Source organism: Podarcis pityusensis, assembly GCF_964106645.2.
Source record: "Podarcis pityusensis genome assembly, chromosome: 5".
Classification (NCBI taxonomy): Eukaryota; Metazoa; Chordata; class Lepidosauria; order Squamata; family Lacertidae; genus Podarcis; species Podarcis pityusensis.
The window spans coordinates 73,784,819-73,790,379 of NC_138032.1; the positions used below are offsets into that span (position 1 = coordinate 73,784,819).

Consider the following 5,561-nt stretch of genomic DNA (forward strand, 5'->3'; position numbering starts at 1 on the left):
ACATAGATCTTTTCCAAACGTTTGTCAGAGCGGCAGCTAAAATATAAGCTTGGGCATTCTAATATAGAGCAACCTTAGTTGTGCCTTAACATTATCTCGACAGGCAAGATGAACAAAAGCTAAATGGAAGGAGGCTATGATGCATCAACGCTGGTCAATACGACCCATAAGCAACTGCAGTTCCTCGTTTCTCCATCTCATTTACTACACAGCTATCTCTCATTGTGTGAGACCGTGTGCCTCTTAAGTCGACCGAGTCCAGAAACAAAATCAATACCGAGGAAATCCTTTTGTCGTTTTTGAAGGCATAACATGTAAAGAAAGCTAAGTCAATATGCCTTTTAATAATGTTTCATGGAAATGCCTAGATTTCCCCTGTTGTGATATAATTAATTGAGCTGCCTGCCACCCACAAGGTATAGCCTTTCCCTTATATAATTCTCCTTTTGCTTAATTGCCGCTCACTTCTCGGTTCTATTTGTCGTGAGCTATTTCTTTCCCTCGCTCCGTTTTTTATGGTTCTGGACGTGCTTTGTACTTAGTTTTATCTTTCGGAGCTTTGGCTTCTAAATGTCAGCATAATTTTTCTGCCTTATAATATTGGCGATGTTATAACCATCCATCAGTCGCAAGGAAGAGCAGAAGAGATTAGATACCATTTGTCTGTATTGGTTGCTCATTGTAATGACCTGGTGGACAACATGAACAGATAATCTGTTGCTTTGATGGAAACTAATTAGTCTTAGGACTGACAGCATTGGAATAGCTTTTGTGACATTGTTTTTTAAAATGATGACTACCTCACCATTACCACTGTTGATCTGCAGCTCAGGCGTGTTCTTCAATGATTTCCCTACACAAGTGGCAAGGAGGGTAGCTCTTCTTTTCATTGCCAAGATGGAACCATTTTGATCAGAGTCTGGCTCCTTGTCCCCTAGTTCTGGACCTCATTCTCCATCCTCTACCTACAACCCAATTCTTCTCCCTTGTACCCATTCACTTTCTCTCCAAGTACCCCCTCTTTGCAACTCAGTAACCATCACTGTTCTCCTCTGTATCCGTGGCCCCCAACCCAGCAAGAAAAGTCACACCAAAAACTCAGGTGCTGGACACAGAGGCCTGCCTAGGTTCCCTTGTGCAGGGACAGATTTAGAGCTCTGGAGATTTAGATGCACTGGGAGATGAGATGAAGGGGTACCTTCTCAAAGCCCAGTAAGCAAAGCACTGGTCTTGGGGAAGGAGGCATAAGGTGCTCACAGGGCCCTAGAGTCCTCCTGCCTACTTCCCAAAACCTAGTTAGAGCTTTTTCAGTTAGGGGAAGGAGGTGAGAGGGCTCTAGGACCCTGTTAGAGCCTCACATCTCCTTCCTAAAGCCACCTGCCTCCTTACCTAAGGTGTGGGGGTGCCAAATTTTGGCCTTGAGCAAAGCGCCATAGTACCTGAATCTGCCACTGCTGAGCTGTATTGAATTGGTCCTCCCTTGCACCTTTGTCAAGGAGCTGTACCAGCATCTCAGAAGCCAGGAGAGATCATGGACCAGAAGCTCATGTTTGCTTTTCAGTGCCTTTTGCGCTCCACCAATGACTTCCTCCACGGTAATTGATGTTGAGTCCGCTCTGCCTCCCCCCCTCCCACTCCATCGGTTCGCCTGCTTATATTAATTAATTATATATATATAATTACCATTTCCAAAATCACATTCACGTTCAAATATACCTTTCCACCGTTAATATCTTTCTTTATAATAAAACATTCAACAATTTCCCTTCTTCCCTGGTTCCTTTGATTTTCCCACCATCCCTGCATAGTCTTATATATCCGTTTGGTTCACTTTCTCCCCTTATTTTTCCTTTATTATATATTATACTGTAGAATCTACCTTAATCCTGCTAATATTTTCACATGTTTACAGTTATTTTTCCATATACTCCACAAAAAAATTCCATTCCTCTTTGTATACTCGATCTTCTTGCTCTCTTTTTTTACTTGTTAGACCTGCTGACTCTGCATAGTCTATCATTTTTAATTGCCATTCCTCCTTATTAGGGACCTCACTCACCTGCCATTTTTGGGCCAACAAGATCTGAGCTGCTTTAGTGGCATACATAAATACATATATCCTGAGTACTTTCATCTGTACCATTCCCAAAAGGAATACCTCTGGTTCTGGGGTGGGGAAAATGTTTTTGAAAACATTTTTTTCATCTCATTATATATCATTTCCCAAAGTCTTTCTTCTGTCTGAGCCCCACTGGGCACTCCACTCACACTTCTAATAGTGCTGCTGGCTGACTGGGGAGGGGGCCCTGCAGGGCAGCTGCAACAGCTCATACCAGCAACTGGATTCCTTCACCGAAGTACCCAGAGAAATCTGAGCTCCTCACCCAACTGCCCAGAGCAGGGGGGGAGCAGCCTATGGAGTGGGCAGGTGGGCTCCTAGCCACTCTCAGCCAGAGTGGAAAGGCGAAATTTTTGCACACCCCCTGGGTCTGCACCCTTGGCATGGGCCAACCTAGCAAATCCCTAGGAACACAACTCACTGGATGCCACAAAGGGAGCAACTATAGTGATGGTGTGAAAAATTCAATCTGAAATTTTAGGCAACAGTAAGAGTTGTGTTTAAATCCGATTGCCATATGTTTTCTTAGGATTTTTCTGGTGGTGGCATCTATGTTTGTTTTAAGGCTTTAGATGCCAAGCTATTTCTCACACAACCCAAACCTTTTTAAAAATATTATCTGTCTATCTATCTATCTATCTATCTATCTGCTATTATGTTTTAAATTTGCTCCAAATCACTGCGGGGTTTTATTGTTTCGGGGACGTTTACTTATCTGTATTGCTTTAAATTGCTTCCTTTGCTTATTTTTGTGTGCTCTGCCTTGGGATGGCAGATGAAAGGCGGTGTTAAAATATGCTGTTTCCCAGCTCCCACAATCCACTCCCCCCCCCCTGAATAATTGCTGTTAATAGGACTGGAAAAGTTGATGATTAGTCGAAAGTGTCTGGACTTCATCTGCAGGACATCATGTAGCAGCATCAACCGGTGCATTGTCACAATCTGCAGCAGGGCCCTCATCCACTTTCCCTAATCGCAGCCGAGGCATCCAATGAAGACAGAATGCCTCAGCGGCTAATTAGACATGGCAGCTTACAAGGAGCTTACATGCATAGCTAAAAAGGCCGGAGTGCTGGAAATGTCAAGCCGATCTTTCTCCTTTCCTGAGTGATTTGCAGCCAGCGCTGTACCTGGTTGAACATTAACACCACAGTTTGCTGATTTCCACCAATATCCTGCCACATGCAGGGATTGGGCTAAAAAGGAGCTGTTATTTATTTTTATTTTTTTGCAATGGTGGTTGCTCAGTGCATTATCCCAAAAGGCATCAATCTCCAACCCATAGATTTCTTTTTAAAAAGAAAAAGAACAAAGCACAAGATGATCTTCATTATTTGGAGTGGGAAGGCTCTATCCATGCCTTTCCAGACTGATGCCACTATTTCTTTTCTTTTTAGAATATTGGTTTCCATTGGGGTCTTGAAAAAAGGATGTAGAGGAAACGAAGGGTCTACTGAAAGAACCACTACAGCTCTTCCCTGTTTTTAAAACAAAATAGCTTATTGGTAATGCAAAAAGACCTTGCCATCTTAACCATCTATTTAGTAACAAAGGTCCGAATACATAAGTAAGGACAGATTGGTTAGTACTGTATTTCAGTCAATCAAATGGATGAACTGTGCTCACATGTTAGAAGTGGTGTGATTTCCCCACTTCTGTTCCATTTAACACCTTCTGGGTACAGAATTACATGGGAAAACCTCCATATGAACCAAGCGACATACGTGTAGATAGCCTCCAGCTATTTCCAACATCGTGGAAATCCCACATATTTGTGCACAGTCCAGTTCTCTTTCCATTGTCCTGTACTGAGAGAGATCTGTGGGGAGAGAGAGAGAGAGAGAAGTAGCTTGCTCACATATGTGAAGTGCTCCAAATCAGTTTGCAAATCCTATTAAAAAGAACTAGCAAGGGAGCTGAAAGAATAGGACACCCATTAAGACTTGACTCCTATAATTTAGCTGGGAATAAATCCTATTGAACTTAATGGTGCCTACTTCTGGGTAGATATGCATAGGATAGTACTTTAGAGGAACAGAAGTTATTGTTTTTGTCTGAAAGTTAGTAAGTCACAGGTGATCATTCTCCTGACTTCTCAGTCCTGAGGAAATTCACAGGCTTCAGTGTCAGCAAAGCTGCCACGTAGAAGAAACATGCGGATGAATTTGCTGGCCTCCCACTTCTCTCTTGTTACCAGCCCTCACAAACAGCATGTAGGGTCCTCTAGGCTTCTAAATTACTCCACAATGCCTTACATGGAACAATGCTATCCAGAGGCATTGTGGGAGAAAAAACTGGCCCTCCACTGGCCAGGGAGGCTGCCATCTTCCCAGTCCTGCCAACAATGAGTCCGAAGCAATGTTACATCATAAAGCAGCAGTGTTCCATAGGCAAGGCATTGTTTATGTGTGTGTAAGCTTCCCCTTTAGCTTCACTTTTGACCTTTGATGTGTATACAGTGGTACCTCGGGTTACATACGCTTCAGGTTACATACGCTTCAAGTTACACACTCCGCTAACCCAGAAATAGTGCTTCAGGTTAAGAACTTTGCTTCAGGATAAGAACAGAAATCGGGCTCCGGCAGCGCGGCGGCCGCAGGAGGCCCCATTAGCTAAAGTGGTACTTCAGGTTAAGAACAGTTTCAGGTTAAGTACAGACCTCCGGAACGAATTAAGTACTTAACCCAAGGTATCACTGCATTTTTACCACCCACCTTATTTCTGTAAAGCTGTTTTAAACTTTTTAATATTGTGTTGTAGTGTTGGCTTTTGTTGGAGTGACCTGCCCTGGGACCTTGGGGTGAAGGGTGGAATAAGAATAAGAATATCAGTGCTTTTTTCTGGGGGGACGGGACGCGGAGGGGACGCATACCCCTAAACATTTTGTTTGGCCTCATTGAGGGGCAGTATTTCAATATGAGTTGGAAAATGAGAGTACCCCTAAACATTTTTTTTTAGAAAAAAGCACTGATAATAATGCATCAGTTTTCACCATTTCATTATATTTATTTTGGAATCACCTAGAGGTGCTGCTAAGGAGAAAACAAGTTTCTCCTTTTTCCTTGTCACCAAAAGACGGTGTGAAAGGAAAACTAGAGAGCTGCTTCTGCAAGTCTTTCATTTGATCCCTAATATCAGCCAAACAAGTGTGTGCAAGCTTATGGTGAAAGGAAATGGATGATAAAGCTGGCCATTCCATTAGGCATAGTGAGGCATGCTAATAATAATATTAGTATGATTTTTAATACTGCCTATAAATGGGACGCGGGTGGCGCTGTGGGTTAAACCACAGAGCCTAGGACTTGCCGATTAGAAGGTCGGCGGTTCGAATCCCCGCGATGGGGTGAACTCCCGTTGCTCGGTCACTGCTCCTGCCAACTTAGCAGTTCGAAAGCACGTCAAAGTGCAAGTAAATAAATAGGTACCACTCCGGCGGGAAGGT

General features: G+C 43.2%; 1 long non-coding RNA gene across 2 annotated transcripts; it reads right to left on the reverse strand.

Annotated features, from left to right (window-relative positions):
• Positions 1–3,400: 3,400 nt before the first annotated feature.
• On the reverse strand, positions 3,401–5,060 carry LOC308477738. 2 transcript variants are annotated; one of them, XR_013986691.1, is made up of 3 exons: positions 4,375–4,563; positions 3,746–3,938; positions 3,401–3,597 (listed from the first exon to the last, which is right to left on the reverse strand). It is a non-coding gene; the product is annotated as an uncharacterized lncRNA (long non-coding RNA). The 2 variants fall into 2 exon arrangements; XR_013986692.1 differs by lacking the exon at positions 3,401–3,597 and having other exon boundaries at positions 3,688–3,938; positions 4,375–5,060.
• Positions 5,061–5,561: the final 501 nt, after the last annotated feature.